We start from the raw sequence: 12,883 nt of genomic DNA on the forward strand, positions 1-12,883 counted from the left end.
AGTACGATTGTACACCTGTAGACGGGGCCTTGCCTGGTCCTCCAGACTGCCTATAAATAGAGGAGCATGTTGCAATCATTTGGTGTGCTTGAAGAAAACATCTATACGGGTTTCTCGTATAAAAACACCCACTTTACACTCATATTAAAGGTTTTGTGGAGAGTTTGAAGGCTTGGAGGCTATCATCATCATCACCATCATCCATCATCATTGAAGAAGGAAGATTCATACATATTTGGTTAGATTGTTCTAGTTCGATCATGTGTTTGTTATCTTCATTTCTTTTAATGTTCATAACCATGCTCATTATGAGCTAAACTCCATTTACCAACTAATCTCTATGAAGAATCTTTGTTTAACTTGATGATTGTGTTGAACATGTGATTTAGTTTGGTAAAGTATATTGTTATTTTGCAGTTATCCTTATATGAAGAAATGTTTTATCACTTTAACTCAATACATCAAGGTTGATGACTTAATAATCATTCATGATTCACTCATGTTCTTGGAGACTAGAAATGGTAAAAAGAATACATTGATAACTTCTTAAAGATAAAACATGGATCATTATATTGTACTTAGAAATGATAAGATATAAGTTATGATCTATTTCTCTAGTTTTGATAGTTCTAAAATAACATTGTTAACACAATTTCTTAGGTTATAATGCCAGTTAAAGAAATCATATGTTAATGAAATGTGTAATTATAACCTAATTAAATCAACCAAGGGGAGGTTGTGTGAGTTAACTACAATCACCCGAAGTTGTTAGAATTGGTATTTGAGAAATCGAAGTCAATCTTAATCTTTCTACTTTACTAAAATACTTGCCTACTTAAATTGACATTCTCGTGGTAGTATGAGATTAAGCAAGGATGGACTTGAAAATACGCATTCTACTTTCTTTTATGTCATTAAATATGTTCACTTAGAAATGATGGACTATTCTATCATATATTATTAAGGCAAGTTTATCACATGTTTATGTAATAATCATCAAGGAAGAGCGGAGTGGATTCTTGATCTTAGATGGTAACCTTCATGTAAAATATATTTACTCATTTAGAATTTCTGTTCTTGTCACCTACATATTATATATATATTTATATTAGTATTCTATTTTATAAAAAGTTTAAAAATCAACCCCAATATGATTAAAACTCTCCGATTGAACTACAACGAAGATTCATTATTAGAAACATTTGTGTCTACGGATCGATACTTGGTTCTTACGAATACTATTCTACATATGAGATAGGTACACTTTCCTATTTTTGTGTGTGTTTAGTCTTAATAGAAATCACTTTTATAAATTTAAAACACGATCTTCTGCGAAAGCTAAAATTCCCTTCCAACCATTTTAAGCACTCAAACGCAGCACATCAAGTTTTTGGCTCCGTTGCCGGGGACACGCTACATTTTTAAGAACTATCCAAGTTTTAATTTAATAATTTTTTATAATTGTATAAACTTTTAACATTTATTTTATTCTCTTTTTACTAACTATTAGATTAACTTTTTTAAGGCTAGCCTAAGCTTTAGTTTAACTTTCACTAACTTTTAATTTAGTCTTATATAGTTTAAATTTGATTTAATCCCATGTATGTCCTCTACATTCGGACCTGAGCTTGTTTCCCCAATTTCTGAACTGGAACGACTTTTAGAACTCTTCAAATAACTCCACATCAACATCCCTTTCGTCGAAGCCATTGCTCAGATACCGAATTATGCAAAGTTTCTCAAAGAAGTGCTGAGCCACAAAAGGATGCGGGAGGAGCTCTCTCATGTCACCTTGAGTGAAGAATGCTCAGCTTTCCTTCAAAACAAGCTGCCGCCAAAAATGACAGATCCAGGGAGCTTTACTATCCCTTGTCACATAGGAAATTTGCCTTTTAGAAACGCCCTGGCCGACCTAGGTTCTAGTATTAACTTAATGCTTTATGCGGTCTTTGCAAAACTAGGGATAGGAGAACCAAAGCCCACTCGCATAAGCATTCAGTTAGCTGACCGATCTGTTAAATATCCTTAGGGTATTGTTGAAGACATGATTGTAAAAATTGACAAGTTTGTTTTCCCAGTAGATTTTGTAATTTTAGACATGGAGGAAGACAAAAGTGTTCCTCTGATTTTAGGAAAACCCATTTTAGCCACTACAAAAGCTATTATTGATGTTTGCACCGGCAAACTCACTCTCATGGTCAATGACGAGGCATTCACTTTTGACATAGGAAAATCTATGCAACATCCGCAACATCACGATGACACATTATAGTGTGGTGACATCATCGATTCTATCGTGAGTTGCCATGTGCGGAAATCCTCCATCAATAGCACATTAGAAACACAATTCTTAACCGAAACTGTCATCAAACCCATTTTAGAAAACGAAAATCTCGATGATGAAGAAGCATTAGAAGTAATATGTGAGATCACCGAATGTAATGAAAAATTAAAACCATCAATCGAAGAACTACTAGCCTTAGAGTTAAAAGAACTCCCGAACCATCTCGAATACGCCTTTCTCGAAAAAGACTCTTAACTCTTGGTAATTATTTCATGCTAGGTAAAGAAATCATATGTTAATGGAATGTGTAATTATAACCTAATTAAATCAACCAAGGGGAGGTTGTGTGAGTTAACTACAATCACCCGAAGGTGTTAGAATTGGTATTTGAGAAATCGAAGTCAATCCTCATCTTTCTATTTTACTAAACTACTTGCCTATTTAACTTGACATTGTTGTGGTAGTATGAGATTAAGCAAGGATGGACTTGAAAATACGCATGCTACTTTCCTTTATGTCATAGAATATGTTCACTTAGAAATGAGGGATTATTCTATCATATATTATTAAGGCAAGTTTATCACATGTTTACTTAATAATCATCAAGGAAGAATGGAGTGGATTCTTGATCATAGATGGTAACCTTCATATAATTGATTTACTCATTTAGAATTTCTCTTATTGTCACCTATATATTATATATATAAGTATTTCTATTTTATAGAAAGTTTGTAAATCAACCCCAATATGATTAAAACTCTCGGATTGAACTAAAACGAAGATTCATTATTAGAAACATTTGTGTCCACGGATCAATACTTGGTTCTTACCAATACTATTCTACATATGCGATAGGTACACTCGCCTATTTTGTGTGTGTTTAGTGTTAGTAGAAATCACTTTTATAAATTTAAAACACGATCTTGTGCGGAAGCTAAAATTCCCTTCCAACCATTTTAAGCACTCAAACACAGCACAACATGGATCTAAACAAAGATGATGAAGAGATGTGGACGGAGGAAGAATCGGAAGAAGATCGGGAGGAGGAAGAGGAAGATTAAGAAAATGAAATTTCAGAAAAAATAAGTACCGAGGAAGAAAACTCTCGTATTCAGGATACTCCAGAATGTGATTGTCCACCAAATATTGGTTGTCAACATCCCATGCTTCCTATGACCTCTTGCTATTCCTTTCAAGAACCATCATTCCATATGCCTTATGGATATATTTCTGAAGATCCTTATGTTCAAATGTTCCCTCCAAGTTTTCCACCATACCCAGCAATTGTTCCTACCATCTCGGAGCAAGCCGATGAAATAAGGGAACAAGAAGCAACTGCTGAAGCTTTTTACAACTTACCATTTGAAGCAAGTCCCCCACTACCATGGCCGAAGAATCACAATGATATTTTTATGATGGGATACCGTGATCCACCACCACAATATGGATACCCAAATGTTATGCCACAATCACAAGAGGAACATCTTGATAGAGCCCTACATGAAACCGATAACTTGAGGAAGAAGATTGCTACTGAGGGTGGCAAGAAGAAAGTTGTAAGTAATTTATTACAGAAATGTAGTACATTGAAGAAGATGATCAAGGATTATATGAAATATTAGGAATCCCTCATGTTTGTGTTTGTATTGTTTGTTTCTGAGTCAGTCTTTCTAATATGTTCTATCATTAGGATTCGTAATTATAATCGTTTGTATGATATTCCAAGTTGTGTTTGTAAGATATTCCATACACCGATATATAAATAAAAATCTCTGGTTCTAAATCTATTCTTTATAATTACAGATGTTGAACCAAAATAATCCTTCCCAAAACCAAGAAGTTTCTAACACAAGATGAAATCGAGTTAGAACTAAACCTACTCAAGAGATTCCAGAGAATCTAATGATTGAAATGCAAGAAATGATAACACAAGCTATGAATCCATTGATTCAAGCTATGAAATATGGTTCAGTTCGCAAAAGTGAAACTCGACAATCCACAAGACCGTACAATCCAATAAAACCATTAAAACCAAGACACATCCTAACCTTACCCAACAAGATGAAGAAAGTGACCAGGGATCGAATGATGGTGATAAGTTTAATCGAAATTTCATGAAAAGCTTAGGATCAAAGGTTTTCTTTTTAAATATTTCAAGACTTACGGTCCGAAAGAATTTTATGGCGACAAGGTCGCCAATGCTGCTTTAAGATTGTTAGAAGAAATGGAATCGATTGTGATAATCAACAAGTGTACAGAGAATTAGAAGATTCAGTATACTTCCCAAATGTTTAAGGGTGAAGCATTAGAGTGGTGGAACACTCTAATCATGTCTAAAAGAAGAGAGCCCATGTACCAGTTGACGTGGGAAGAGTTTAAAGAATTGGTGCTTCAGAAATTTTGTCCGATGCATGAGACGGACATGATCCAAACCAAGTTCCTTAACCACAAGGTGGTCGGGACTAACCTGAAATACTATAATACTAAGTTTCAAGAGTATTGTAGACTTGTACCTCAGTTGGTAACTCTGGAATCGAACAAGGTAACCCGTTACATTTGGGGTTTACCTAGGGAAATATGAGACATGGTAAGGTATCACTTGCCACAAACTACAGATTCCGCAATGGAACTGGCAGGTTATCTCATGAATGGTTTTATCCAAAAAAAGGAAGAGGATAAGAAAGTTGACACAACCGGCAATAAGAGAGGAAAATGGAATAGCCGTTAAAAAGGAAAGGAGACTGATAAAAGAAGAGGGGGTTTTAATTCTAATAACCCATTGTGCAAGATATGCAACAGCCATCATTTCGGTTAATGTAGGTTTGCAACATCTACTTCTGCAGTTTGTGATTTGTGCAACAAGCCTGGACATGTTGCAGCTGACTGCTAGAAGAAATCTTTGACTTGCTTTCATTACAAGGAAACTAGGCATCTCTGTTTTGAATGCCCCAAAAATAAAAAAAATGGTTGTTGTTGGAGGAGGTGCTGGAGGAAGCGGCACCAAGAATGGCGGAAAGAAAGGAAATGCTTGAGTCATTGTAGTCAACACAAAGAAGGCTGCAGACATACCGGATACTATCACCAGTACGTTCTTAGTTAATAACGTTTATGCAAGATTTTAATTTGATTCAGGTGAAAATCAATGTTTTATAGATTATAACTTTTGTAGTCTATTAAACAAACCTTTCACAAAATTAAATAAACCTCAAAATTTGAGACAGCCAATGGTGAGGTAGTTAAGATTTCCAAAACCTTAGAAAATGGAAAGATCTTGTTAGCAGGTTATGTCATTTCTGTTCAATTATTATCCATGACATTAGCCGGCTTAGACATAGTTCTAGGTATGGACTAGTTATCCGATAACCATGCTCGTATCATTTGCAATAAGAAAATCATAGAACTACAAGCTCCTGATATACGAACAATACAAATTGCTGGTGACAAGGATGCTGGTCAAGTTAGCATAATTTCCATGATTAAAGCTAACAAATGTCTAAACCAATGTTTTTTAGCATTTATGGCATACGTTACCGAAGAGACAAAATCAAAAGAGATAAAATATGTACTTATAGTTGCCGAATTTTCAGACGCCTTTCCCGATGAATTACCAGGTATTCCACCTAACCGAGAAATCGAGTTTAGAATAGACTTAATACCTAGAACTGCACCAATAGCCAAAGCTCCATATCGCTTAGCTCCGACAGAAATGAAAGAGTTGAAGAAACAATTGGACGAGCTACTGGAAAAAGGTTTTATTCGTCCAAGTTTGTCACCTTGGGGAGCTCCGATATTATTCATCAAGAAGAAGGATGGATCCATGAGAATGTGTATTTATTATAGAGCCTTGAATAAAGGAACTATTAAAAATTGATATCCGCTACCTAGAACTGACGACCTATTCAATCAATTGCAAGGAACGAGTTTTCTAAAATAGACTTACATTCAGGATATCATCAATTGAAGGTTCAAGAAGAAGACATTCCGAAGACGGTGTTTCGTACAATGTTTGGACATTATGAGTTCACCATAATGCCGTTTGTACTCACTAATGCCCCAACCGCTTTCATGGACATGATGAACATAATTTGCAAACCCTATTTGAATTTATTTATAATCATATTCATTGATTATTCTAAATCGGAAGAAGATCACAAAGTGCATCTTAGGATCTTACTAGAAATACTTAGGAACGAGAAATTGTACGCTAAGTTTTCAAAGTGCGAATTCTGGCTTCATGAAGTACAATTTCTTGGTCATGTGATTAATGCCAAAGGAATTCAAGTAGACCCTGCTAAGATTGAAGCGATAGCTAAGTGGGACATTCCAAAATCGCCAGCCGAAATCCAAAGTTTCTTAGTTTTGGCGGGATACTATCGAAGATTCATTGAGAATTTCTCACGTATAGCCGTTCCTATAACTTCGTTAACTCGAAAGAACATCAAGTATGAATGGGGAACTAAATAACAAGAAGCATTTGAATTACTTAAACAAAAGCTAACCAATGCACCTATACTGGCCTTGCCAGAAGGTACAGAAGATTTCGTTGTATTTAGTACCGCATCTCTTTCAGGTTTAGGATGTGCACTAATGAAAAGAAAGAAAGTAATAGCTTATGCTTCTCGTCAGTTAAAAGTTCACGAAAAGAATTATTCAACTCACGATCTAGAGTTAGGTGCCATAATTTTCGCCTTAAAACTGTGGATGCACTATCTCTACGGAGTTAGATTTATCGTGTACACCGAACATAAGAGTTTAAAACATATCTTTGATCAGAAAGAGCTTAACATGCGTCAAATAAGGTGGATGGAAACCCTAAATGATTATGATTGCGAAATCATCTATCATGAAGTTAAAGCCAATGTGGTGGCTGATGCATTAAGCTGAAAGGAACATGAGAAACCCAAGAGGGTTCGAGCTCTAAGATTAAAACTTCAACTAGATCTAAACGAGCAAATTAAGAAAGCTCAAGAGCAAGCCATTGATGGAAATAACATTTCTGAAGAAAAGCGTAATCACACAATCGACTCTCTAGTCAAGGGAGATGATGATATACTCAAACATGGAAATAGAATCTGGGTACCAATAATTAGAGAACTACGTGAAAAGATAATGATTGAAGCCCATAAATCCAAATACATGATGCATCCCGATAGTGATAAGGTGTACCAGAATCTTAAATCTAACTACTGGTGGAATGGAATGAAGAAAGACATTGCTCTGCATGTAGCCAAGTGTTTAACATGTTTACAAGTAAAATCCGAGCCCAAAAGCCTTCGGGTTTGCTTCAGCAACCCGAACATCCTGTTTGGGAATGGGAAATTATAACCATGGACTTTATAAAAAAACTTCCAAAGACTACTCGTCAACATAATGCAATACGGGTTATCATTGATAGGTTAACCAAGTCCGCTCATTTCTTACCTATCAACGAGTCTTACTCTATGGATAGATTGGCACGAATAAACGTAAACAACATCGTATCATTACATGGTGTGCCATTATCTATCATATCCAATCGAGATAGTAGAATTACATCTCATTTTTGGTATAGTTTCCAAAAAGGAACTCAATTAAATCTAAGCGCTGCTTATCATCCTCAAACTGATGGGCAGAGTGAAAGAACAATTCAAATGCTTGAAAATATGCTTCTAGCTTGTGTGCTCTACTTAGGAGGAAGTTGGGATGATCATATTCCCCTAATGGAATTCTCGTATAACAATAATTATCACACAAGTATTCAAATCGCGTTGTTCGAAGTTTTGTATGGATGAAAATGTAGAACGCCGGTATGTTAGTCTGAAATTGGAAATAACCAAATTTCTAGACCCGAAATTGTCCAAGAAACCATGGATAAAGTATTACAAATTCATGAACGACTTTAGACGGCTTGAGATCGACAAAAGAGTTATGCTAATGTTCGTCGTAAGCCATTGGAATTTCAAGTAGGCGATAAAGTATTATTGAAAGTATCACCTTGGAAAGGTGTTGTTCGATTCGGAAAGAAAGAAAAAGTAAGTCCACGTTTTGTTGGACCCTTCGAAGTGCTTAAGCGAATCGACACTATAGCTTATCGCTTACGTTTTCCCGAAGAAATGAAAGGAATACACGATGTGTTCCATGTTTCCAACCTACGTAAGTGTCTGGCTGATGAAACTTTAGCTATGCCTTTAAAAGATGTTGAAATCAACGAGAATCTGAAATTTGTAGAACAACCTCTACAAGTTGAAGATTTTAAAGTTAAGAATCTTAAAAGGCGAAAATTGAAGTTAGTCAAAACAAGACGGAATTCTCGAAGGGGACCAGAATTTACTTAGGAATTGGAATCTAAGATGAAAAATAAATACTCACACCTATTTTAACGAATCACGAGAACTAACTTACTTCCAAGGTGGGGAGGATGTAACGTCTCGAAAAATACCATATATATTCTGGGTTATAAATGTAAACTTTGAAAATAGGAGAACCCAAAAATAATTTAATAATAAATATGGTATGGAAATAATATATGTGGATTATATTAAGTTAGAAGAATTCGTATTAAGGTAATGGGGGAAAGAATTCTATCCCATATGGAAAGGAGGAAGAAAATGGAATTCCTTTACATCGATATAAATAAAGAAGATATATACCTTCCCACATGGAAAGTGGGATAAATTTGGAAGCTCTTTATAAGAGTTGGAGTTTCCATAGTAATATTCTTTTATGCATAGCATGCACCAAGTGGTCCTAGAGGAGGGTGCGGAGCAGCCGACGCGCACTGGCACGGGCTCGGGCGAGGACGATGGCGATGGCAAAGGCGAAGGCAAAGGCAAAGGCGAAGGGTGTTGGGCGTAATGTGGCGCTTTGATGGCGCACTTTGCACTCCACACGCTCGCATCGCCGCAAGCCGCTTTTGAGTCGCCTTATTGTTTTTGGAAAGTGGAAGCGAGACCAAGAAATGAAAAGATATGAAAGTTAAAGGACTGAAATGAAAATTCCTGATTTCAAGACCCATCGCGATACGAGACGGATCAAAGGAATAACCCATCGCAATACGCGATGTGTACATCACAGTGCCCCAGGATGGGCGGCGTCACGATTGCCTAACCTTTTGGGTCATGGTGATACGCGATGACCATGCGAAGTAATCGTGACACGTGACCAACCACGTGGCAATACGTGGCAGGACTACTAGGTGACCAATAAAACCTAGGGGCGGCATCGCGATACGCTATGGAATATAATATTCAGAGGCGGTTAACAGATCCATCGCGATACGCGATGGATCCCTTTTCGACCCGTCGCGTATCGCAATGGGCAACAGTCTCAGCCCTATACATAGGGGTGTCGGGCTCTGCTTTATGCATCCCAAATTTCACTTCACAATCACTTGTATCGAAATACGAGCCTCGATCCCATTTTCCCGACGATCCATTCTCGAAATACGTGCAAGGCGTAGAAGTGTTGTTAGATCATTCCCTCGATACGACGACAAGTAGGAGTGATGCCTACATCAAGCTTAGGCATTTCTAGAAATATAAGCCATACAAGGTAGGGGTTCCGCCCAATTATTTTATTATATATGGCTTAGACCCTAATCGAGGGTATAGTCTATACATTGATTATATAATAATTGAAATATAGTTTAAGACGAGGGTTTAGATAAAATATTATTTCTTTTTAATTATAAATATTTTATAATGTTTCTTAAGAAATAAGAAACTTGGTATATACGTTTCTTCATGAAGAAGAAACGTAGTGTATAAATGATGAGACTTCTTGGACTAAAGGTCCAAGTATTTTATTAAAGAAAAATGATTATCAAGGTAATGATTATGCAAATAAACTAAAGGTCTAATGCTAGATCATGATCTAGTATTTATAAAAGGTTATTCTCGTACTATAGGTTCGAGGTAACAAGATGAATATATCAGTAAACTACACTGATCATAACAAAGGTGAGTGTGTCCAGCTTTGTTTAACATATTAAAACGAGTCATTAAAATGATTACATGGGATTGCGTATCCCTAAAACGTTATAAACAAAGGTAATCGCTGGCCCTCAGGCTATCATATACGTTTGTCTGGATCCTTTCATATGTGGTTATACGGTGGGCACACCGCACCACGCTTGATTATGCCTCCGCCACGTTGGTCCGGAACTACGATGTTCGAGTGAGGATAATCTTGTGTATATAGGCAGTGGCTACGATCTCGAACGTTGCGGTGTTCGCTGAGCGGTGTCAAGTTGAGCTGGAGTTTGTAATAGTTGTTCAGACTCTTAGAACTTGATTGTATCCTAAGCCACATTGGGCTGAGGCCTATGATGTCTCGAGGGAATAATTAAGTATTAAAATATTTTGTTTCAACATATTCACCAGCATGCGTTGCTAACGTATTTTATAACTGTTTTTCAGGTAACCGAGATTAGATGTTGGAGATGATGATAGCTGTTAGACGACCTGATGGCTCAGTCACAGTTTTATTATTAAAATAATGTAAAATATTGTTTTTATGTTTCAAACACTTTTGTACCAACCATCGGGTGTTTAATCCCCGACTTTCGAAATATATTAATATTTTAATTAAAACTTCCGCTTTACAACCTTAAACTCTGATATATTTATAAAACAGGTACCAACAATTTCTCACACGCCTAGGCCCCAAATTGGGGTGTGACATTGCTTTATCTTTATTTTATTCAATAACACACTTTTTTGACCGGCTAATAATACTTGTTTTTATATAAATGCAAAAGTGGTGGCCGGTAGCATAAATGATGGGCCGTTACATGAACTTGAGCCTAAAAATACATACATGTATACATGAAATTTAAAAATCCATAAGCCCATATGAGGGAGTGGGCTTGGGACCAGAGCCCTCCCTGCCCACCCCTATAGCTGACCCTGTGTGATTGTCAGGTGAGATGGAGATGTATGGTTGGTTTAATTATTAATAAATCATTTAAAAATCATGGTTTGAATCCCTAGAGAACATCACCACTTTTCCATCGATTGGACTTCAAGAATGCTTATCCTCATGGCCCTTTATCGGGAGAAGGTCAGCATCCATCAACCAGTGGGATTTCGTGACCCAAGATACCCACATATGTTTTTCACCTTCAAAACTCATTGAATAACCTGAAATAAGCTCCACACGCCTGGTACAAGCGATTTAATGACCACCTCTAAACCTTGGGTTTCATACACCGATGTGATCACTCATTGTTTATATACAAAAGGGGTTCATGACGTTGCATAGTGGCGAATCTTGTATGAAAGAACCTATCGAGAGGTAGGGGGTGGCTTTCACGCAATAACATCTGGGCCCTTAATAAGTTGTGCCCGTGATGTTGCACGTATACTATTTTACGTTGACGAAATCATACTTACCACTTCGTCCGACATGTATCAACCATTGTTTCCACGACCAAACTTTTTAATTTCATTTTGAAAAGATTTTGCATTTATTTACAAATAAGGGTTATGCTAAACGTGTCACTTTCTCTCGCCATTGCAAAAAACCGAGCCTGGAGAAATGGCTGAAACAAGAGGGACGAGTATTCGGTATGAGGTTGAAAAATAAATATATCAGAGGCATGAGATTGAAAAGCCTAACCCTAGGTGAAGTACCAGATTATGAAGTGAAAGTAAGGAATTTATGCTAGCCCTTTTTCCTTCGATGACAGAGATTGAAATGGATAAAGTGGATTCTCCCTAATGGTGAAATGAGACTGATTTCTAGATTTCACTGATTTCAGTGATTGAACTGTATTGATTATGTTCTTTATTTCTTGTCTAGCAGCCATTTGATCTCCTAGAAGCGGAAGCTGAATCAGTTGCAGGCTATAATGTAGAATATGCGTGGGGTGCGATCCTTAATAGTTCACTGTTGGCGGAAGCCAATGTCCCGGCTGCTTTCATCTCCTGATGTCAGAAAAGGTGTTCTATCACATTCTTTTAGCTGCAAGGGGACCGTCAGGTTGTAGTGGTTGAAGTAGAGCCAAGCAGCTATGGACTAAGCGAGTCAAATAACGCTGAAAAAGCATATTTCACCTTATTAGATTACCCAAAACCATATATTCGGTTACTCGAACCATGTATCTAAATCATATATCTGAATTTTTAATTTTATTTTTTCTTATGTTTAGTGTTTCATTTATGTAGTTTTATTACTTTAAAATTCAACTTGTTTTTTTAGATACGTTAAAAATAATAGATGTTTAACTGGTTTCTGGGCAAGTGCCCATACGAGTAAGCCTAGTAAATAGGGCGAACAGGTTATAAGTTGAACCAACGGTATTGGCGGTTATACTTGTTCATACTAGCGTACCAGCTTGTTCCAAAGTAAATTAGTTTTAACCAGTGTTTTTTAAATCATTTTAGTGGCCCATCCAATTGTGATTTACCTCTGTTTAAGACTTTTGACCTAGCGACTTTTAGTTCGACGATTACTACACCATTGGTTCGATTTTCTCTTAATATTGCCATTGATCAATTCCAGTTCCTACCTTTATTGCCATCAATCTTTATTCCAGTTCTCGATTTTAATGGTAAGTCCGAGTTTTAGTTGATGAGTATGGCAAATATAGTTAATTTTATCTTTTAAGCGATCGTGAAC

Source organism: Bidens hawaiensis, unplaced genomic scaffold, assembly GCF_021521415.1.
Source record: "Bidens hawaiensis isolate Kalapana, Puna unplaced genomic scaffold, B.hawaiensis_p1.1 tig00014982_1, whole genome shotgun sequence".
In the NCBI taxonomy this organism is placed as follows: domain Eukaryota; kingdom Viridiplantae; phylum Streptophyta; class Magnoliopsida; order Asterales; family Asteraceae; genus Bidens; species Bidens hawaiensis.